At 35.3% G+C, this 24149-nt stretch overlaps 1 protein-coding gene across 1 annotated transcript in view; it reads right to left on the bottom strand.

Annotated features, from left to right (window-relative positions):
* Positions 1-24149, bottom strand: part of PEAK1 (pseudopodium enriched atypical kinase 1) — a 296552-nt gene that overhangs the window by 158227 nt on the left and 114176 nt on the right. The window contains exon 3 of the mRNA XM_065872332.1: positions 5594-5675. The gene's annotated coding sequence lies outside the window, so the exon portion shown is untranslated. The remainder of the gene's footprint in view (positions 1-5593; positions 5676-24149) is intronic.

The raw sequence follows: 24149 nt of genomic DNA, 5'->3' as shown, positions 1-24149 counted from the left end.
TGTAGTTGTACAATGGAATACTACTCATAAATTTAAAAAAGAATAAACCACTATACCCACAACATGGATGAATCTCAAAAATATTAAGCTGAGAGAAAGAAGCCACACACAAAAGAGCTCACAGTGAACAGTTCCATTTATACAACATTCTGGAATAGGCAAAACTAAGGCGATCAGTAGTTGCTAGGGCTTAAATGTAGGTAGAGGTTTTGAAAAAAAAGGGGCAGTTTGAAGTTTTCTGGGATGATGGATCTACCTGTATCCTGTTTATAGCAGTAGTTTACATGGATCTGTACATGTGTTAAAGCTCACAGAACTAATAAAAAAGTAAATTTTACTGTATGTAGAAATTTAAAACAACAATAAAAACCATCATTTCCCATCACAGCTTTTAAGTCCCATCTTCAATTATTTGATAGATAAGAGTTGAACCTTGAACAACATTAGTTTGAACGGCATGGGTCCACTTACATGCAGATATTTTTTAATACTAAATTCAATACTCAATATTTTTCAGTACTACATGGTCCATGGTTGGTTGAATCCGTGGATGTGTTTACGAAATGGAGATACAGAGGGCTGACTATAAATGACACCTGGATCAACCCCTCTGTTATTCAAGGGTGAGCTGTATTCTACTCCTACTACTGTCACTACCTAGTTGGTGCTGAGTAAGTAATTTACCCCCTAAACCTTGGGTTCTTTTTGTAAAATGAAAGGAAATAATTAAATGATCTGTAAAGCTTCCTATTCCGTGCTTCTGTTAAATTTGTATTATCTCATAATTAATAAGGAACACAAAATATTTCCATGCACTCAAGCGGATTCTATAATCTTGCTTCAGACAGTGTGGTCTAGCTTTCAATATTCTCTGCTATTGGTTTTCTGTGATCTTTTTATGGGCTCTTAATGTCTGACCTTAGTTACTAGCTTTGAGTAGATGACTCAGACTATATGGGCTATACAAGATTTCTATTCTCTTTATCACATCAGACCTTCTCTATATTTTGCTTTTAAGAAGTCTGTGAACCAGTATTCATGCTAGAAAAATGACATCTGCTATTTTTAATTTTATAAGACATGTGGTATTAGCATTACTGGAAAAGAGACAGTAAGCCACTTTAAATGGTTTCACTCAATAGAATAAATTACTTTTTTTTTTAAACCTGTATGGAAAATCTGCAGTTCTCCAAATCTCTTACAATCCTTCATATCTCCTGTAGAAGACCAGCAGACTAGCAACATCTCAGACTACCAAGTCTTATATTGAAATGTTCTGTTCCTATATAAGAATGAGCAAAGCCAGCAAAGGAATTCATACAATTTTAATTTCAAATTCAGTGTTCATAGAAAACCCTGGCTGCAATCCCAAATGGCCTTTGGTTTAATTTTTTTTTTTTTTGGAGATGGGTTTTCATAAAAGAAATAAGACTAGAGAAAAAATAAGTATCTATTTTCAACAACACTCAATTACATCCAACAGAATAATTTCTGAATACTTATAAAAATTATCCAATCTTCTCACTTTGAGAAATAAGAAAAATAAAAGTGGCATATATATATGCCAACAAATATTCCATTAACTATACTTGCTTGATACTATTTTTCTCTGATAAATCCAAATAACCAGGCAACTACAGATGAACTGATAATACAAATGTAGGCCAACTGATTCTGTTACTCTCCTTTATCACCTACATTTCTTTTCTTTTTTTTTTTTCTTTTTTTGCGGTATGCGGGCCTCTCACTGTTGTGGCCTCTCCCATTGCAGAGCACAGGATCTGGACGCACAGGCTCAGTGACCATGGCTCACGGGCCCAGCCGCTCCGCGGCATGCGGGATCCTCCCGGACCGGGGCACGAACCCATGTCCCCTGTATCGGCAGGTGGACTCTCAACCACTGCGCCACCAGAGAAGCCCTACATTTCTTTTTTAAAAAATATGAATCAATTCATTTAATTCTTTAAAATACATACTAAGATATAAAATAAGTCCTGAGCTACATATAACTGTTAAATAGCAATACATTTGGAAAAGGAAAACTAATCAGTATTTCCTTATAACTCCACTGTCATGTTAACCTTTAAGAAGGAAGCTGCAAATCTAAGTTTATCGCACCTCCTCAGTGTTGAGACCACACATGCCAACACACATACATACACCCACACACACAAACCAACATCTCTGTGTTTCCCTCACTGCCATCCTTAGATTTACTGAAGATGACATTGAAAAGGATCTGAGAGTTCCTCAAATTTCCATACATCTATTAAGAACTTATCTCATTCTTAGAAAGTACCCTGGTACAGAAACTAAACCCCATATAAAAAAGCAAATCTATTGATATATTAATACTGAATCAATCTCCTGGCAGAACATTTTATTTAGTGCTACCAAATTTGTAAACAAGACTGAAAAAAAAGTGTTTCAACAATTTCTTTATAGAAGTAGTTTTATAAAAAATTAAAAGGCTTAATGTATTGAACCCATGTCTTCTGAACTACTGGTATACTGAGGGAATCTTTTAAAATGAATGAGGCACCATCCTGGAAGCCTGGCTCTTTAACCCTAAAGCCAAACAAGGGAAACCCAAAAATCACAGGAAAAAAAAAAAAAAATCAAAGTCCTCAGCTCAATATCATAACTTTATTATGACCACTAAATCACAGCTGGCCAATGAAAAGCTAACTGTAGTCCTTAAAACTCACTGTAGTCTGGGTAAGCAAGATAGTCATACTATAATAGGTACAATTCAGTAAAAAAAAAACTGTTTATGTCAGGTGTTTAAAGTTTCCAGGAGACTAGCTCTTGAGTTATCTCAAAACAAAACCTAAATATCAACTACTGTGAAGTGGCCTTTTCATTTTTTCCTTTAAAGAGCTTTAAAAGCAGTGGTTGAAAAAACCCTTGCGCATGTTTTGAGGCCAGATTCAAAACTGAGAACTAAAGACCAGTCTATTCAAGTTTTCCTCAAATGCCATTTCCCTGGATACCATGGATCTGATGACATTAGAATGGGAGCTGGTTGCGAGGCGGGGCTCTGTAGGGAAGGGCATGTCGAAGAAACGTCAGCCAACAGGGGAAAAGAATCTTTAAAATTCTCTTAAGGAAGAAAGACTTTAGGAAAAACATTTTTCTTCTCTAACTTAAGAGAAGTTAAGAAATCTTACACTGTTAAGAAGTTAAGAAATCTTACACTTAAGAAATCTTACACTGTTACTTTCAATTTTGTTGTGTACCTATTCCATCCTTTATTGTTTTATTTGATTAGAAACATATGGAAGATCCTCCTTCCATTTATTAGTTCTATAGAATATAGTTTATAAAAAACTTTAATATAGAATAAAAATAGAAATTTTATTAATGACCGAATTTTCATTTCCACAGAGAAAGCACCATCACATCATGTAATCTAGAAAATCACCTCCTTTTAAAGGAAGGAAAATTGGGGGTCAAGACTATAAAAGAATAACTGCTAACATCTATATTCTAGTTTTAAGATAATTTTCTTTCCAATTAAAAAAATACATATTATTTACAGAAAGCTACCAAGGTAAAGCAATTTGTTGTTCTGCACAGCAGGACACAGCATGGGGACAGTTAATGTTTCCACAGCTACAGAGTGGAAATAGGAAAGAAAATTCAGTTCACATCACGAAAGGCAATGAAATAATTAAATAATTTCGTGTAAAATTTAGCTTCCTACACGAATTTGTTCGTTTGTCTTATATCCTTTTGAATTAACTGTCTTAAGTTCTCCTTAGCTCATGTACAATTTACAAGTACTTTATTACGAAATATGGTTTCTCTATGAATTATCAATACTTTGTTGAGGATAAAACAATTCAAATAGTACACTATTGATAAACACAAAAATACTAAAAGTCAATTATACCTACTCCTAATCCAGGAATAAATGAAAACAAATATTAAATCAACTTGTAGATCCTAGTTTTTGCCCCCCTCCTTCCCTCTTTGTTTCTGCTATTTATACTGCTGTAGTCATTACTACTTTTATACTAGGGAATGTTTCTTTTTCCTGCTTGGATTTGTTTCATAAATCATTGAATTCTCACTTTCTCCCACAATAGGACTTCATCACAAAGATGTAATTAATCCCATTAAAGCAAGGAAACATGGCAAACTTTAGGCTGACAGTCAGTCATTTAGTTTAGGCTCAGCTATGTGACCCTAGACCAATTCAATTGCTCATCTGCACAATGATGATGATGATATTTAATCCTCAAGATTGTGGTGAAGCTTGTATGAGATTAATGTATGTGAAAGAGCTTTGGATGTTTAAAGTGTCATACAAATGCAAGGGTCTCAGTTTCTTCATCTATCATATAGAAGGATTCAGTTAGGTGATCTCTAAAGACTTCTCATCTCTAAAAAGTCTTTGATATTTAAGTATGAATCACATTAAAAAATCTACTTACTCTTGGGATAATATCATAGTTCTAAGAGACTTAGGGAACAATTAACTCAACCTTCTCATCTCACAAAATGAGTCCAAAAGCAGGCTAAGAGACTGGCAGATCACATAAGTCAGTAGGAAAGTTGGGAGTAGGAAGGACTCAGACCTGACTCCTACCTCAACATCCTTTCTATCATGTGATGTTGTTCACTATTCTGTGAGTTCAAACTCTCTCTTCATCACAGCTTAAACAATTATCTTTACAAACAGATTACAATGAAAAGCTTATTAAGAAAATGTGAATATTACTCTGGTGAAGATGACCTATTAATAGTCCAATTAAAAATGTTTACAAATGTCACTAATAGCAAAAGGAGCTTAGATCAAACTGTCCAGCTATTCAGTTGGTTTGTGTGATATTCAATTTTAAGTCAATAGGTATGATGTAAATCCTACCTAACCTTTCACAGTACAGAGTTTTAATTCTGCTTTTGTTACTTACTAGCTATGTGATTTTAGGCAATTTATTTCTCTGAGCTTCAGTCTCTTCCTGTTTCTTTAAAACAGGGATAATACCAAGTATGTCACCTGGCTGTTGTGAATTAAGTGATCTAGCTCATGTTAAGACCCTATGACAGTGTCTGGCACATACTAAGTGCTCTACAAATATTAGTTTCCTTCTCTAATCTTCTAAGCTTTAGGAGAATAGAGACTGTTTCCTCTCCTTTTACTTTATCATAAATATTTATTAAATTAAATATATGGGGTCCTGGTCCTCAACTTCAGTTATAAGCAATTGTACAACTAAACCTAAATAAAATGAGGAGCAGTGTGACAAAATGGAAGGTAAATGGGGTTTGGAGTCAACAAATCTGAGTTTGAATCCTTGACTGACTATCTAATAGCTTTTTTACCTTGAGCAATTTACCAGACCTCTCAAGCTTCTTATCTGAAAATGTGACTTTTATCTAGCTTTTTATGATTCTGTTATTCATATTAACAGACATCACAAATACCTAGAAAGGGGCCTATCTTATTCATCTTTGTCTCTTCCATACTAAGGCAAAGTTCAAAATTATAAGTTCTGCTGTTGGAATAAGGCAGGAGATTGAAAAAAAAAAAAGAGATTCAAGATTAGAATAAATGTGTTACATTAAGAAAAGAAAAAGTACAAACCCAGTTTAACTGGCACCAACTCTAGGCATTATGTCATTGCTTCCTTTTCTTTCCTGAGGAATGGACCTCAAATATTCTTTTCCTACAGGAAGAGCAAAGTGGGGAATGTTTATTAGTGAAGGTCATTTGACTCACACTTTAAAACTGAGCATTTTAAAATTTACCATAACGAAGTGAGAGAGTGGCATGGACATATATATACTACCAAATGTAAAATAGATAACTATGGGAAGCAGCCACATAGCACAGGGAGATCAGCTCCGTGCTTTGTGACCACCTACAGGGGTGGGATAGGGAGGGTGGGAGGGAGGGAGACGCAAGACGGAAGAGATATGGGGATATATGTATATATATAGCTGATTCACTTTGTTATAAAGCAGAAACTAACACACCATTGTAAAGCAATCATACTCCAATAAAGATGTTAAAAATAAAATAAAATTTACTATAAGACAGTACTTACCATAAGCCAATACTCATTCTATTTAATGGACTTGTTTTTAAGAGATAAAATAACCAAGAGGTGTTTTACTTTAGAAAATACTACAGGTCTAAATAGCCAAAAACTATCCTTACCTCAAAAATTACTTTCAATGAATAACAATGCTTTGTTAAAGATGACTTAAACTACTCAGAAAAGGATGGCACAAAGCACTGTAGTTTATTACAGTATGCAAAAATACTTCTAGAGCTATACTTAATCTTTTGAGTGAAGGGTGAGTGGTGAGGTATACACAATTATGAGAATCTGATGAAAACTATGAATTGATGCCCAGAAAAATGCACATACGTGCATCAAATTTTGCATATAATTTTAGCTGAGTCATGAAACACAGTCATTATCCTATAGATCTCTAAAACCTGTTAGCAGATGCTAAGCAACCTCTGTTTTTGAGTTTTTCAAAATAATGGACTTATAGGATTTTAGAACCTTAAGCAATTTAGCAGTCATCTAATGCAAACTGCTAACAGAATAATGAAAAAATAGTCCCCCAGAAAGTTAAAAAGAATTAGGTAAAGCCTTACTGCACTCAGGAACAGAGAGGTGTCCAACTACCATGCCCATCCAAATAAGACTGACAGTGCAAAATTTAGTATAAGTCAGTGCCTTTGGGTCAGAGTAATTATCACAATGGAACCAGAATTGACTTTCAAATGGTTGTTTGGTCTAAACACATAATAGATCATCATTGATGGTTAAGAAAATGAAATCTGGACATGTGAAAAAGTTGATCAAGTCATTTAATCTTTCTTATCCTCAGGTTCTTCAAAACAAAATGGAAATAATAAAACCTACCGTTGTAGGATTATTTTAAGGATAAAATCTGATAATATGCATAAAGTATTTAACACAGTGCCTAGGTACATAGTAGGTGCTCATGAAATGATATGAATTTTAAAATATTTCTTGTCAAGTCATGGAATTGGGTAAAATATTAAATAAAATCTCAAAGTAAATGAGATGCTTTCCAGCTAAACAAAATAACTAGCAAACATTTACTGAGTATCTATACTATATTATTCAAGGTGTTACCGAGGATACAAAAAGGATAAAGTTGTTCTCCTTTCAAGGGAAACTAGGCAAAGACACAGAGTTTTTTTCCTTCTCAGTTTCCTTCTTGGGTTCCTTTTTCATTTCCCCTCAGGGCTCAGCTTTCTGCCCACTTCATACTCTACCCATATTCTCTGTACTCCCACCAGGACTGAGAGGACCTTCACATGAATACCTCTAATCCTGACCTTTCACCTGAGCATCAGACTCCTATATCTTGTTGTCTTCTGTATGTTTCCAACTGAAAGTACCATAGTAAAATACATTAAAAACTTTTCCTAACATCTATTCCTTCTTTAAATTCCCTGCTATAGTTATTAACAGCCACTTAGACACTCAAATCAAAGTCCAACGGTAATCTCACATTTCACCAATCACTTTAAATGTCTGATTCATTTCTACTCTAAACACTTTCCATGTCTATGTCCTCAATTCATCCCTATTAATAGTATCCAAATCCAGGGCATTATCTCTCAATATGACTAAATCAGTAATCTAACTGGTCTACCCACCTCTACTCTTACCCTACCTCAAAATCATTTACCATACTCCTGCCAAAATGATTACTCTAAAATGAAAATCTTGCCACACCGTGAGTATGTCAAACCCTTCAATAGCTATCTATTATCCACAGAATAAAGTCCAAGTTCACCCAAAAAATAAATGCCCAAGTATGACATATAAAGTCCTCAATGACCTGGCTCATGCCTCTCTCTTCAGCTTCATTTCCTATCTCCCACTTCATCACACTACGGCCATACTGAACTATTTGTCAAGCTTCACGCTGTTCTCTTTGTTGATATAAACCTACACTTCTTCCATGAATAGGAAATTCTTACTTGTTCTTCAAGATTCAGGTCCAAGATCATCTTCTCTGGGAAGCTTCCAGAGTATACTTCCCTCCCCCACCAAGCTCACGCATTATCACAACAGGCACTCAGGAGATATTTGTTAAACGGAACTGAAACTAAGAAAACTAACAACAAACAGCAAATAATTTATACATATCAAGCCAGTGAGAAGGGCAACGAGATGGATTTCAGTGTTTCTTTGGAAAAAAGTCTTGATCTAGGGATACGAGGAGTAATAGTTCAGATTGTTGAAGAAAGGAAATTAAAGTATTTGAGTGAGTAAAACAGAGATGGAAATGGACACATTTAGAGGAGACGTGTAAGACAAGACTGGAGGGATAGTAAACAGCAGATATAAACTCACGAATGTAGCCATCCATATAAAAAAATTTAGAGACACAACCAATAAATCACCAAAGATTTTTAAACAGTTTTCTCTGAAACTGTATGATGTAGTTGCCATTTACAGACACTACCCTCTACTTCAATTAAAGAGATATTAGTTTAGAAAGATGTTTTCATCTTTTAGCTAATCTCTTGCATTTTTATAAGTTTGAGGAGATACTCTCATTTAATTAGCATGTACTGAAGAACTTTACATAAAATCCTGAAATTATAACATATCTCTATATGGCACAATAGTTTACTGAAATTGGAATAAGGTAACACAGACTCTCTCTTTCATTTAGTTCAAGGGCTAGTCAATCTCATTAAATAATCTTTAATATTAGAACATTAGGTTGCTCCAAATCAGCAGGGGAAAATGAAAATATAGTAAGCTTAATGCCAATTCACAGAGGAATTCAACTGTAAATATTTTGCTTTCTGAATGCAGAATTAAAGAATATCAATCCTGAAACTTAAATACACTAGTCATAGTACAGAAGAACAGATGTATGAGGTATTCCCATATGAAGAGTGAAGATTAAGGTTATCTACCATGAATAAGAAGAGGAAAAAAATGCTGTTATCCCTGAGCTATACTTCATGACACAAAATCTACTGCTTGCAGTAAAAACAGAGAAGACTCACCCTAATATATTAACTAGAAAACCACACAATAGTCAGAAGAGGATCACGTTAGAGGAATAAATAAAACAATTAAATCAGCCACCCCAAACTGAAGCATCTCTAAGTGGATGTCTGTATCACTGTATCATTGTTATTTTATATACTTGACAATATAGCTGTATAAGATAATAACAACCCTAGGCACATCTTCTATATCAAGAGGAAAGGTGCTTAGAAAACAGATATATGTAAATAAGCACAGAAGCACTTCGGAGCTTAAAAATCATTTGCATGGAGTTGTATGTCTTCTTGTCCTTGATTGTAAATGCCAATTCCCTGCTTTCAGGTTTGCAGACAGTAAAAAGAGAGATACCAAGCTGAATGTTAATTTTCAACATAAAACTGATGTTATGACAGAAGAGATGGGTGATTCTCACTCTCACATCATACCTGCCATTTTAAAACACCCCTACTGATATGAACTAACATTCATGAATAACAGGTTAAAAAAAATCCTTTTGAGCTGTTGTATTTAAGCAAATTGACAGATATGAATGCAGAAACACTAGTCTTGGATCATGAAATCCCCTCACACATGAACATCACTGTAAAATAAATTTTTCTAAGAGAATAGACACTGAAAATATTGCAAGTCTGCTAAAGAGAAAAACATCAAGCTATAAAAGAAACTGGCAGCCTACCAATATGATGGTGATGAACATGTTATGCTCAAGTGTGCTGTAAATGATCATTTAAGATGCTGTCAGTCAATGTCACCTATATTTCTTTAATATTCTGTTTTGTGAAAAGACCATTGGCTTAGGGAATATGGAATCATCCATCTGCAAGAGCAAACTGTTTTTGTCTGATATGGATTTATTTTTTCAACAAGAAAAGAGATATATATTTCTTGGGACCATAATCTCAAGCATACATTGGGACTAATGTCTGTACTGTACAAGTGTAAGGATTATTCATAAAAGAGTAGATTTTATACACACACAGTCGGTTCTTGCTATGTGTGGTAGTTAGGTTCTATAAAGTTTCTGTGAACACTGAATTGGTGAATACTGTGCTTCCACTGCTTCTAGGAAATGGGAAACACAGGGTTAGGTTCCTGCAAGCCTCTGCTTACAACATTTTATCAACCTATCAATATGTAGGTTTTTTTTTAATGTGTACTTCTGTTAAGAGATACCTTATTTAATATATACTGTTGATTCATTAAAATCGAACTCACAGCCAACAGCACAGCTCATAACTGAACAAAAGCTTCTCTAACACACTTCCTTTCGCCATTAGGCACATCACAACCTTCTTGTGCTTAAGCACACTACACAGTACTTCAGCACAATATCTGGAGGCCACGTTAAACAGTGACATCACTCCCCAAAAAAGCATAAAAATGTGAAAAACATGGCACTAAGGAGATGGCAAAAAAGATGCTTCTTTATAGTACATGAGTTGAAATAAGAAGGCAAGATGTCACCTTGCTCAACCTCAGCTGAGAATGTACACATCAGGCATCTCAATTTTTTTGCCACTCTGCCTATGTCTGCAAATGATTGTGAAAGCACAATTACTGATTTGGGAGTTTAAATCTTAGCAAGTAAGTGAATTTGCAAATATGGAATCCATGAATAATGAGGATCAAATGTGTATATATATATACATATGTGTGTGTGTATATGTACACACACATATGAACGATGTGATATACGACATCTGGCAGGAAAGACAAGTTATGGGACTCTCTGGTTTGAGACTCCCCTAAGGTCCAGTCCTATATTTCCTTTTGGCATACCAGATACATCTACCTGAATGTCCTACCAGCACTTCAAACTTAAAAGACCAAGCTCATCTTCTGCACCTACCCTAAACCTGTCTTCTGCTATATTACTTCTCCAATAATAGCACCATCTCATCTACTCATTGTGACTCTGACTCCCTTCTCCACCCTAGCCAGGGAGTAAATCATGTTGATTCTTCCTCTGAAATATCTCTTAAAGTTATCTCCCCCTGCCCAACCCCACTACAGTTATCACTAAATGCTTTTCTATCATATGGACCACTGGCACAGTTTACTGTCTTCCCTCTCTATCTTCTACCCCAGAATCACAGGTGATATTATTGTCAGTGTTATTTTTCCAAACCTAATTACACTCTCTTGTACCTATAAGATGAGCTTGAGACTTCTTGGTATGGTATACACATTCTTTTATGACTTGACACCAAACCATCTTTTTAGACTCACCTACTGACACGCTTCTCTGATAAACTGTATATTCTAGCCATGATAATTTATTTCCCATTATTTGAATATATCATACTTTTTAAAGGCCCTTTATGCATGCTATAAATTTCACTAGCAATCTTCTTTCTTCCATTTTCTACTTGCCCTTAAGGCTTCTGCTGATGGTACCTCCTCTGTGAAGTCTTTCCTGATAAGCCTCTATCTCCACCTCAGGCCAAGTTAGTCAGTCTTGCCTGTTCTTCCACAGTATTTTCACATACTTCTATTACAGAATTCCTTAAGTTAAGTTCTAATTATTAACAGAGAAAGTACGAGAATGCACAAGGTTGGCCAATTACTATTATAGTTAGGTGGTGACGGGGATTCATTATACCACTGTGTACCACAGTGTGTATGTTAAATGTCCATTAAAGGAAAGCTACAAAATTTAGGGTGGGGGTGGGGGGAGGAAGGGGGAGGGAAGAAGGGAAGGTGGGAGGGAGGGAGGGAGAGAATTTGTCTACAAGTAATCGAAAACCTGACTTATGTGTGACTTAAACAAATAGGGTACTAATTTTTTCCTCCCACATAAGAAGTCCAGAGATAGGTAGTCAAGGGTTGGTATCGAGGCTCAAGAAGACCAAGGCTCTTTCTATCTTTTTGCTCCATTAATTGTGTTGATTTGCTGCTTCAAAGCTGTTTGCTATAGATGCAGGCATTACCTCTGCATTCAAGGCAAGAAAAAGGACAGTGTCAGTCACACCTTTACCTCTTCAATAGAAAAAACAAAAGCTTTTTTCAGTGCCCTCAGGAAACTCAGCTTATATCACATTGTCTATGGCTGTCCAACAGTGCCTTAATGGCCTGATCCCCTTGAGGGCAGAGACAATTTTACTTTAGCAACCAATAGAGGTTCTTTGTAATTAATGAATGTATGAGTCTAATAAAGGAAACAGTGGCAAGTATCATAACACAAACTCTGCTTTCCTAATTTTCTTTTTTGTTAAATAATATAATAAAAGGTGCTCTAAAAATTACCAGTGCTATACAAATAAGAGATTATTAGTATTACAGTAGTTTGACATCTATAATCATGAAATATTTTACAATTATCGCTCTCTCTGTAGAGTACCAGAGGATTAATAAGAAGTCAAGAGACCTGAATTTTTGTCCAAGCAAAACACCCAATCTTGATGAACCTCAGTTTACCTAAAAAATAATGTTTATTTCCTAGGGTTGTTCTCAGGATAAGTAAATATAAATAATATGAATGCACACTAAAATATATAAAACACTATAAACACATGCATTATAAAAATAATGGTTCTGTTAAGTCTTGAGAGGAATCTTACAGTTCTTACGTAGTATGCATAGAGTTATTTACCATCTGGCACACCAATAATATCAATTGAAACTTAAAACACTATCAATATCTGGTATGGATGCTGGGCATTAGTCCATGGGTAGATGAGATTCTGGACTTGCCCCGGTTCTTTCATGACTATAGGGAAGTAAACTAATAACTGTACCTTACATTTACACCTATTAAAGAAAGAATGCTTTATAAAATAAAATTGGTGTCTCAATGCAATTATATAATACATACAATTTGCAAAGCAGGATATGAAAAACAAAATAAACTGGTTAACACAGAACAGATGACATCAAATCCCAATTCATCAATTAATAATTGCTACCAGTAAATATGAACAGCACTAAAGTATGCCAAGGTCCTAAAGCACTTTTAAGTTAAGTCAAGTGAGACTTAAAACAGTAGAAACATTGAATACTAATTTTCCTCTGGCTTTAATAACCCTGACTGAGGTGATAAAGAATACGCCTCAAGGTGACCTTATAGTTCATACATACAGGCAACACTGGTGGTCAGAACTATTTCTGATAAATGATAACCTCAGTGGCCTGGTTTCCAGGCTTTTATTAAGCTGTATATTTCCTCATATGTGAGAATGTTATATTAAAATAAGCATTGCATATATATAACAAAAAACACAGGCCAATACTAAAGAAGAGAAAAATGACAGTTCTAAATCAATAAAGTCTCCACAGAATATTATAGTAAGAACTGATGCATCTTCACTTTTATTGGATTTGGAGACAACAGCTGCTGTGAAGAAAAACAGTCTTCTGTCAAGTCTGTTTAATTAACTCTCACTTCTCAAACACTCAAATACCTTACTTAACCTTATTACTAAAGGCTTACCATTTCCTGATTCATTTAAGCAGAAACTATTCTCTGTGTAGGTTACCATGGAATTATTTAATACTGGAAACTGACTCATCTTACTACAAAAAACTGCACCAAGACACAGGCCAGTAAATTCCAGCAGAGCACTGCATAAAGCCTCATTAGGTCATAAACAGAACTGAAAAATTCTAAGAGTGGATCAGACTTCTTACTGTACAATTATGCCCACAGGAGGAACATCTATTTCAGTAAGTGACGTAAATGTTAGAATGGTAAGAATGAGTTTATGTTTTACAGCTGTTAACTACCCAGTTTCAACTACTTTGATTCTTGTTTTTAAACAGGGAGAAACACAAGGCTTCTCTTTCTGTTTTATGTGCATACATAGCTTTATCAGCTAAAACTTCAACAGGGAATGCTTCTCCAATAAGAATTTAGAAGTACCTGATATAAGCAATAAATTATTTGTCAATGTTTGTAAAAATAAAAGTTATAAGTGATATGTTTACAATGAGGAACTATTTAAAATATTTAACTTTGTAAATGAAGGAGGAAGTATATTAAAGATTCATTGTTCTTTAAAATACTCATTTTCTCTCATTAAAAAAGAGGATATCATATATTAATAAAAGGTTCAATACAGCAAGAAGATATAACAATTATGAATGTTAACCCACCTACTGACAGACCATCAAAATATATGAAGCAAAAATCGACAAAATTGAAAGGTGAAATAGACAATTCTACAATAATAGTTGGAAACTTCAATATCCCACTCACAATAATGGACAGAACGACCAGATGGAAGTAAGGAAACAGAGGATTTAACATAATAAACCAACTAGATCTAACAGACAAATACAGAACGCTCTACCCAACAACAGAATACACAAACACATTCTTCTCAAGTGTACATGGGACATTTTCCAGGACAGACCATATTTTAGGCCACAAATTAAGTCTCAACAGACTTAGGAAGATAAATATCATACAAAATATCTTTTCTGACCACAACAAGATGAACTTAGAAACCAACAACAAAAGTGAAACTGGAAAATCCACAAATTTGTGGAAATTAAACAACACACTTTTCAACAACCAACGGATCAAAGAAGAAATCACATGGGAAATTAGAAAATCCTTAGGGATGAATGAAAATGAAAGCAAAACATACCCAAATTTATGGAATGCAGGGAAATTTCATAGCTATAAATGCTTACATTAAAAAACAGAAAAGATCTCAAATTAACAACTTAACTTTACAACTTAAGGAACTAGAAAAAGAAGAACAAACTTAACCCAAATTTAGCAGAAAGAAGGAAATAATAAAGATTAGAGCAGAGATAAATGAAGTAGAGAAAAAGAACACAGAAAAATCAATGAACCCAAAAGTTGCTTCTTTAAAAAGATCAACAAAACTGACAAACATTTAGCTAGATGAACGAAGAAAAAAAGAGAGAAGACTCAAATTACTACAATCAGAATTGGAAGTGGGGACATTAGTACCAACTACACAGAAATAAAAGGGATTATAAAAGAGTACTATGAACATTTGTATGCAAACAAATTGGATAACCTACCTGAAATGGACAAATTCCTAGAAATACAAAACCTACCAAGACTGAATCACAAAGAAATAGAAAATATGAGTAGACCTATAACTAGTATGGAGATTGAATCAGTAATTTAAAAATTCTCCCAAAACAAAAGCCCTGTACCTGATGGCTTCACTGCTGAAATCTACCAAACATTTAACGAAGAACTAATACTAGTCCTTTTCAAACTCTTCGCAAAAATTGAAGAGGAGGGAATACTTCCAAACTCATTCTATGAGGCCAGCAGTACCCTGATACCAAAGCCAAAGACACTACAAAAGAGAAAACCACACACCAATATCTCTTAAGAACACTGAAGCAAATATCGTCCACAAAACAGCAAACCAAGTTCATATTAATCGGATGATACATCATGACCAAGTGGAATTTATTCCTAAAACACAAGGATGGTTCAACATATGACAACTGCTCGATGTAATACACCACATTAATAGAATGAAGGGAAAAAAACATATGATCATCTCAACTGATGCAGAAAAAGCATTTGACAGAATTCAACACCCTTTCATGATAAAAACACTTAACAAACTAAAAATGGAAGGAAATATTAACCTCAACATAACAAAAATCATATATAAAATAACTCACAGGGAACATCATACTCAATGGTGAAAGACTGAAAGTTTTTCCTCTAAGATCATGAATAAGTGAAGGATACCAGCTTTTGCCACTTCTATTCAACACAGTACTGGAAGTTCTAGCTAGAGTAATTTAGGCAAGAAAAAGAAATAAATGGCAACACAAAAATCTGTTGCATTTCTATAAACTGACAATGAACAATCTGAAAAGAAAAATACAAAAACAATTCCATTTATGATAACATCAAAAGGAATAAAATACTTAGGAATTAACCAAAGAGATGAAACATTTGTACACTGAAAACTACAAAAAACATTATTGAACAAAATTAAGAAATAACTAAATCAATGGAAACACATTCCATCTTAATGGATTGGAAAAGTTAGTTGTGTTAGAATGGACATCCAAAAAGCAATCTGGGACTTCCCCTGGTGGTGCAGTGGTTAAGAATCCGCCTGCCAATGCAGGGGACACAGGTTCAAGCTCTGGTCCAGGAAGATTCCACATGCCTGGGAGCAACTAAGCCCGTGCGCCAAAACTACCGAGCCTGCACTCTAGAACCCGCGAGCCACAACTACTGAGCCCATGTGCCACAACTACCAAAGCCCATGCGCCTAGAGCCCATGCTCCATAACAAGAGAAGCCACTGCAAAAACAAACCCACGCACCTCAACGAAGAGTAGCCCCCACTCACCACAGCTAGAGAAAAGCCCACGCGCAGCAACGAAGACCCAAAGCAGCCAAAAATAAATAAATAAATAAATTTATTACAAACAAACAAAAAAACCCAAAAAGCAATCTATAGATTCAATGCAATCCCTATCAATATCTCAATGACATTTTTTGCAGAAATAGAAAAAGTCATCCTAAAATTCATATGAGATCTCAAGGGACTCTGAAGAGCCAAAACAATCTTGAAAAAGAAGAACAAAGCTAGAGGACTTATACTTCCTGGTTTTAAAATTTATTACAGTGCTAGTATGGTACTAGCATTAAAACAAGACAAAAAGAGCAATGGAACACAATAAAGAGCCCAGATATAAACCTTTGTATATATGGTCAAATGATTTTTGACAAGGGTGCCAAGATAATTCAATGGGGAAAGGACAATCTTTTCAACAAATGGTGCTGGGAAAACTGGATATCCACATGCCAAAGAATGATGTTGGACCCTTACCTAACACCATATACAAAAATGAACTCAAAATGGACCAAAGACCTAAATGTAAAACCTAAAACTGTAAAACTCATAGAAGAAAAGATAAAGCAAAAGCTTCATAACATTGGATTTTGCAGTGATTTCTTGACATAACACCAAAAGCACAGGCAACCAAAGAAAAAATAAACAAGTTGGAATTCATGAAAATTTTTAAATTTTGTGCATCAAAAGACACTATCCACAGAGTAAAAAGACAAGTCTCAGAGTGGGAGAACGTATCTTCATATCTGCACATCATATATCTGATAAAGGATTAATATTCAGAATATATAGAGAACTCCTAAAACTCAACAACAAAAAACCAAACAACCCAGCTCAAAAATGGGCTAAGGACTCGAAATGACATTTCTCCAAAGATGCCATATAAATGGCCAGTATACACACGAAAAGAAATGTAAAGAAGTTTAACATCACTGTTTATTCAGAAAATGAAAATCAATCAAAACTACAGTAAGATACCACCTCACATCCATTAGGATGGCTACTATTAAAAAAAAAAATAGAAAGTAACAAGGGCTGGTGAGGATGTGGAGAAAATGGAACCCTTGTGCACTATTGGTGGGAACTTAAAATGATACAAGCTGCTGTGGAAAACAGTACAGTGGTTCCAGAAAAATTAAAATAGAATATTATCCAGCAATTCCACTTCTGGGTACATACCCAAAAAAATTGAAAGCAAGGTCTTGAAGAGATATTTGTATACCCACATTCATAGCAACACTACTCACAAAAGAAAAAAATGAGAAAGCAACCTAAGTGTCCATTGACAGGTAAATGCATAAACAAAATGAGGTATATACATACAATGGAATATCATTCAGTCTTAAAAAGGAAGGGTATTATGCAACATGCTACAACATGGATGAACCTTGAAGACATTATGCTAAGTGAAATAATACAGTCACAAAAAGACAAATACTGTATGATTCCAGTTATATAAGGTACTTAAAGTAGTCAAAATCATAGAGTTGGAAAGCAGAATGATGGTTGCCAGGAGCTGGGTGGGGGAAGGTGAATGGGGAGTTGTTTACTGGGTATTTCAGTTTTACAAGATGAAAAGAGTTATAGAGATGGGTGGTGGTGATGGTTCATCAACATTATGAATGTATTTAATACTAACTTTATATCTAAAATGGTTAAGATGGTACATTTTATGCTAAATGTATTTTAGCTCATTTTAAAAAATGGAAAAAATTAAAAGGAGGGTGAGGATGGGGGAGACGGAGGAGTAAGTGGGCCACTGGGGAACAAGGAAAATATAAATGTCATCAGGAAGGAGAAAACAGTATAAGAAAGGAAGGAAGAGAGGAAGGAAGGAAGGAAGGAAGAGGAAGGGAGGGAGGGAGGGAAGAAGGAAGGAAGAAAGGAACGCAGGAGGGAAAGAGAGAGGAAGAGAAGTAGGAATGGACACACAAAAACATACACACACATACACACACTCTGAACTTTGGCCCAAAGCACCAGGTACTGAGCAGAGAGAATGCCCCAGGAGATCACTGTCATATTCTGACATCAAGATCAAAATTCCAGCCTAGACTAAAATAGACAAAATTGGCCTTAATCAGAAGAAATCAGCTGTAAAAACTGCAGATCTGAAAGGTCCAGACTGTGTTCCACTGTCATCCCCAGTTAGAATATCAAATTGAATTTGGAAGAGTTTAGTATGACTTGCATCTGTTAAAATTCAGGGTACACACAGAATGTGAATGCTCCTTGGAGCAGCTGACTTGATGGATGTTATGGGGAAGTATACTTCTGCCATTCACAGGAAAAAGCACATATTTCACAGAAGCTACTTAAAATCAACATTTTCACTGCTTTAAATGGTAAGTGAAGTAAAAATTCTAATTTCAAACTCACTCTAAGCTGCAAATGAAAAATGTATGTTCTTATACACTTCTGTTTACAAGACCAGAAAGGAATGTGTTTCTAACACCTGTGACTGCTGTGTCCCTAAAGCATGTGTCACTTCAGCTAACACACAAGCTCATCCTCCTTGGAGAAATTCAATCACTCTGTCAATAGTCCCGGTCAAGCAGGTGAAAATATTTCTCGCGGGATTCTCTTAGTGCAATAAGATGTCTCAGCAACTCTTTAAAATCTGTAGGCACATGAAATCTGAGGACAGGATGAAAAAAGAAGAAATGTACTACATTTTTACCTCAAAAGTCCCAGTGATACTGCTTTACAAACTACGTAAGTCAGTGGGTTCTAAGAATATATACTTTGTAAATTGTAATGGATAAACAAATAACCAGTAGCATTAATAAAACAGGTATACTAAAAATTTCAGTTACTCCTGGCCCTTATTTTTCTGCCTATGCTAAGTTCCAGATAATTAATATCTGTAAGGAAAACAAATGGACTGAATTTAGATTATTAAAGGAAAAAATGGCTCTTTAGTTCAGATATTTTTAAAAACCCTATTTAGTTGCTGATTTATTAAGAAATATTAATTTTTTAAAGTTACCCTCTCTTTTTCATCTACGCCTTTAAATAAAAACAAAATTTATGACAGATTATAGGTTCCCTTTGGAGTTTTGCACAAAAATTTTGCTTACCAATATCCTAATTACAAACCAGGACAACTGCAGGATATTTAAAGCAGGTAATCTAGCTGAAAATCACAAAGAATCCTCGAAGAAAATGTAGCTTAAGAGTACTTGCTGCCTCTTTTCCTTTGGGTACTTCGATGATTGTCCTAAGATAAAGGAGTCTTTCTCTTGTAAAACAGAAAAACTTCTCTGCCATATTCTTCCTTACATTTCACACTGCCCTATTTTGCTATATTTCAGCTCCTACAGGAAATTATTACATGACATGACTGTCATTTCCTATAACCAAGATATTTGTGCACCTGAATGAGCCGACTGCAGAGAGATTTCAGATGTACAAGCTCAAATATACCAATCTTCTCATAATATTGGCTTGGGGTAGGGCTGGGGAGGATGAGGATAGCTTGAGGAAAAAGAAAACTGCTTGCAAAGAAGGAATTCTGCTATAAACAGGCAGAATTTTCTATTTTTCTGGCAGCCACAGGGACATAACAATATAAAAAAAACTATGCGCTGGAAAGGATTTCTGCTATGACCTAAGAAAGTAAACTAGGCAATATACCACGTCAATCATTCTAGTTTGCCACCAGCCACTGGCAGCACAGTAGATTTAGTAACATAGGTTTTTAAATATTTTTAAAATTTATTTATTCATTTTTTTTGGCTGTGTTGGGTCTTTGTTGCTGTGCGTGGCTTTTCTCTAGTTGAGGTGAGCGGGGGCTACTCTTCATTGCGGTGCGTGGGCTTCTCATTGCGGTGGCTTCTCTTGTTGCAGAGCACGGGCTCTAGGTGTGCCGGCTTCAGTAGTTGTGGCACGCAGGCTCAGTAGTTGTGCCTTGCAGGCTCTAGAGTGCAGGGTCAGTAGTTGTGGCACACGGGCTTAGTTGCTCCGTGGTATGTGGGATCTTCCCGGAGGGCTCGAACCCGTGTCCTCTGCACTGGCAGGTGGATTCTTAACCACTGAGCCACCAGGGACATCCCAGAGGTTTTTAAATGGTAATAGATTTTAGAAGTCTCTTTGAAAATGGGCAGTATCACTGCAGCTATGCTGTATGCTACATTTTTTAAAATTGTGGCAAAGAAAATGAAACTGATCTTGCTGTTTAATGATTAGGTTTTTTCCCTCTACGTGATTTCCATTAAAGATTAACATGAATACCTTCCATTTATATCACATCCTAAATTCTTTACTGAGTAGAAAACAAGAACTGAATAATATGGGTAAGACATTTCTTCTTTCTCAATGAGAAATTAATGCCAATCTTTTTAGATTATTCAACATTCATTGAACCTACTATACTCCAGGGACTTCAATCATCCAAAGAACATAAGCACTATATTTTTAAAATTTTCAGGTACTGTTAAACACATGGTTTCCAAGGAGGTAGCTATTTTTATTACATTTTAGGTTTTCAATTTAAAGTTTTTAGGAAAACTCAGCCATTTTAAAATAGTCTAACAACTGTACTGCTGTCAGATATTCTAGCATTTTAAACTAGACAAATATGGAACAAAGATGTATTGTTGGTTTACATGTTGATTACATATTGAACTAGCAACATAAGAGAGAATAAACATTTTCAGCAATTTGGGGGGAATAAAAATCACAGTATTTCAGGTCAAGTCACAGAAATTTGCCCTCTGACCATTTTTATTATTAATGGAAAAAGTCCTATGGTTTCTTTTGTTTGTTATCTTTAATTCCAACTTTAAGGAGACCCAGTAATTGTCCTGTATCATATTTCTTACCTAGGCTGATTGCTGGGTGGAATATAATGGATTAAATGGTCCTTTAAAAATTATTCTTTCTTAAAACTCTTAATTCAAACTGCGTAATAGGAAACCACATGCCTCAGATATCAAGGATCATGGTTTAGGATAGCAGAATGGTATAGTCCAAATTATTCTATCAATTCTACCTCAAATTTTCATTCTTTTCTTCATCACTGGTAGCTTCTCCTCAGTCAATGTTTTTTCCTTACCTCCAAAAAACTGTCCCTCCTCTGTGTTTCCCTGGTTTTAGCAGGGCCCACTGGAAGTTAAACTTCCATTCTCCTGGACAGCACCTAGGCAGAACACGACAGCACAAAGTGGTGCTAGGTGGCACGTCGATTCCCCTCCTTCCCTAACTCCTGTGCCAGCGGGACCCAGCAGGAAGCTAAACTTCCACTCCCTCCCTTGGTAATGAGGAAGGCCAATGAAAAGCTTTAACTACCAAAATGCATTCAATATAAAGTTTCCAAGGCAATTTATAAATTTTTTTTCTTACAAAAAATTCTCTCCATGAGCTCTTACTTCTACAATTGATACCTGATCATCTTAGTATTTCCTTTAATGTCTGCAATTTTCCTCAAGGTCTGGAAATCTTTAATTGATCAGAGCTATTCTGAATAAATTCCTCCTCTAATCCTCTTAACCCACATTGTCTTTTATCAAGTTTTTAAAGACAATTTTTTTAAAATTTCAGAAAATTTCAAAAACAGTATGAAGAACATTTTTTTCTGAACCATTTGAGAGTTGCTGACATTATGTCCCATCATCCCTGAAAACTTAGGTTTATAATTCCTCCAATAAAGATAGTCTCCCAAATATCCATGATACAATCATCAAAATCAACAAATTAATGATATGTTACCACCTTGTAATCTATCTTCCCTACTGAAGTTTCACCAATCATCCCATTAATGTCTTTTTTTTAAAATTTTGGAGTATAGTTGCTTTACAATATTTTGTTAGTTTATACTGTACAGCAAAGTGAATCAGCTATACGTATACATGTATCCCCTCTTTTTTGGATTTCCTTCTCATTTAGGTCACCACAGAGCATTGAGTAGAGTTCCCTGTGCTATACAGTATGTTCTCATTAGTTATCTATTTTATACATAGTATCAACAGTGTATATATGTCAATCCCAATCTCCCAATTCATCCCCCCCTCTTCCCCCTTGGAATCCATATGTTTGTTCTCTATGTTTCTATTTCTGCTTTGTAAATAAGATCGTCTATACCATTTTTTTCAGATTCCACATATATGCGTTAACGTAAGATCTTTTTTTCTCTTTCCTACTTGCTTCACTCTGTATGACAGTCTCTAGGTCCATCCATGTCTCTACATATGACCCAATTTCGTTCCTTTTTATGGCTGAGTAATAGTCCATTGTATATATGTACCACATCTTCTTTATCCATTCCTCTGCTGATGGACATTTAGATTGCACTGTCTTTTGTAGCAAAGGGATCAGATCTAGTATCATGAGTTGCATTTAATTTTCATGTTTCTGTATTGTCTAAATATGGAATAGTTTTAAACTTTTTCCTTGACTTTCATAAACTTTAAAAATTTGAAAGTTATAGGCCAGGTATCTTGTAGACAGTCTCTCCTTTTGGAATTCTCTGATGTTTCCTCAAGGTTAGACTTAGGTTATGCATTTTTGGTAGAAGTACTGAACAAACTGATTATACTATACCAGTTCTCAAACTGTGATTTTTCTAATACCATAATTCATTTTCTTCTCTCCATTAATTTACTCCATGACTACAAATTTCTATTTTATTCAACAGGCTATAATTTGATAATGAGTATTATTTTGAGGCTCAATATGTTCAAAAATTGGCCAGCAGGTGCTACTTCAAGGTGACTTCCATTTCCTTCAGATACAACCCCTCATTCTGTGAACAATACCCTACTTTCTGGTACAGGATGATGTGTCCAGCATATCTTGTCATGTTCTTTCTCTACCCTAGCCCTAGAATCAGCTATTTCTCCAAGCAGCCCTACCACAAACACCTACCTTCTCAGGCCCTGTCTGATGACTTCTAGACTGAATTATTCAGGAAGGAAAGGACAGCAATAAGAAAGCCAAAGGGCTACTTTGTTTAGAATGGGTGACTTGCACTGATTCCCTCTGTAGCTGGATAGGTCTGTCTCCCCAGTGACCTCATCTGCCTTGAATGGCAAGGCTGACTACATGCTCTGTTTAAGAAATAGAAGAGTCCTGTTAATAGGCAAACTTCCCCCAGCTCATAATTACAACAGTAAGGAGACACTTGCTCTGGGAGTAGAATATTCTGGGTTCATTTTATTCCCTGGAAAGGTACCTCTTCCTTTTCTTAATACATCTTTTATTTTAGAACAGCTTTAGATATGTAGACAAATTATGAAGACAGTAGAGAGTTCCCATGTGTCCTCCACCAAGTTTCCCTTATTAACATCCTATATTAGTATGATACACTTGTCAGAATTAATGAACCCATATAAATATTATTAACTAAAGTCCATACTTTATTCAGATATCCTCAGTTTTCCTCCAACATCCATTTTCTGTTTCAGGATCCCATCCAAGATAACGTATTACATTTAGTAGTTACATCTCCTTAGGCTACCCTTGGTTGTGACAGTTTCTCAAACTTTTCTTGTCTTTAATGACTGTATTAGTTTCCTGTGACTGCTGTAACAAATTACCATAAACTTGACATCTTAAAAAAAGAGAAATTTATTCTCTTACAGTTTTTGAGGCCATAAGCCTGAAATCAAGCTATCAGGGCCTCTGAAGGCCTTCAGGAAAAATCATTCCATGCCTCTTCTACCTCTGGTAGCTTAAAGGCATCCCTTGGTTTGTGGCTGACTCACTCCAGTCTCTGCCTCTGTCTTCTCTGTGTCTGTCTTTTTTTCTGTGTCTTATAAGGACACACCATTTGATTTACAATCCACCCAGATAATCTGGGATGATCTCAT

The sequence above is a fragment of the Phocoena phocoena genome, chromosome 2, assembly GCF_963924675.1.
Source record: "Phocoena phocoena chromosome 2, mPhoPho1.1, whole genome shotgun sequence".
NCBI lineage: Eukaryota > Metazoa > Chordata > Mammalia > Artiodactyla > Phocoenidae > Phocoena > Phocoena phocoena.
This window is presented reverse-complemented; position numbering and strand designations above follow the sequence as displayed.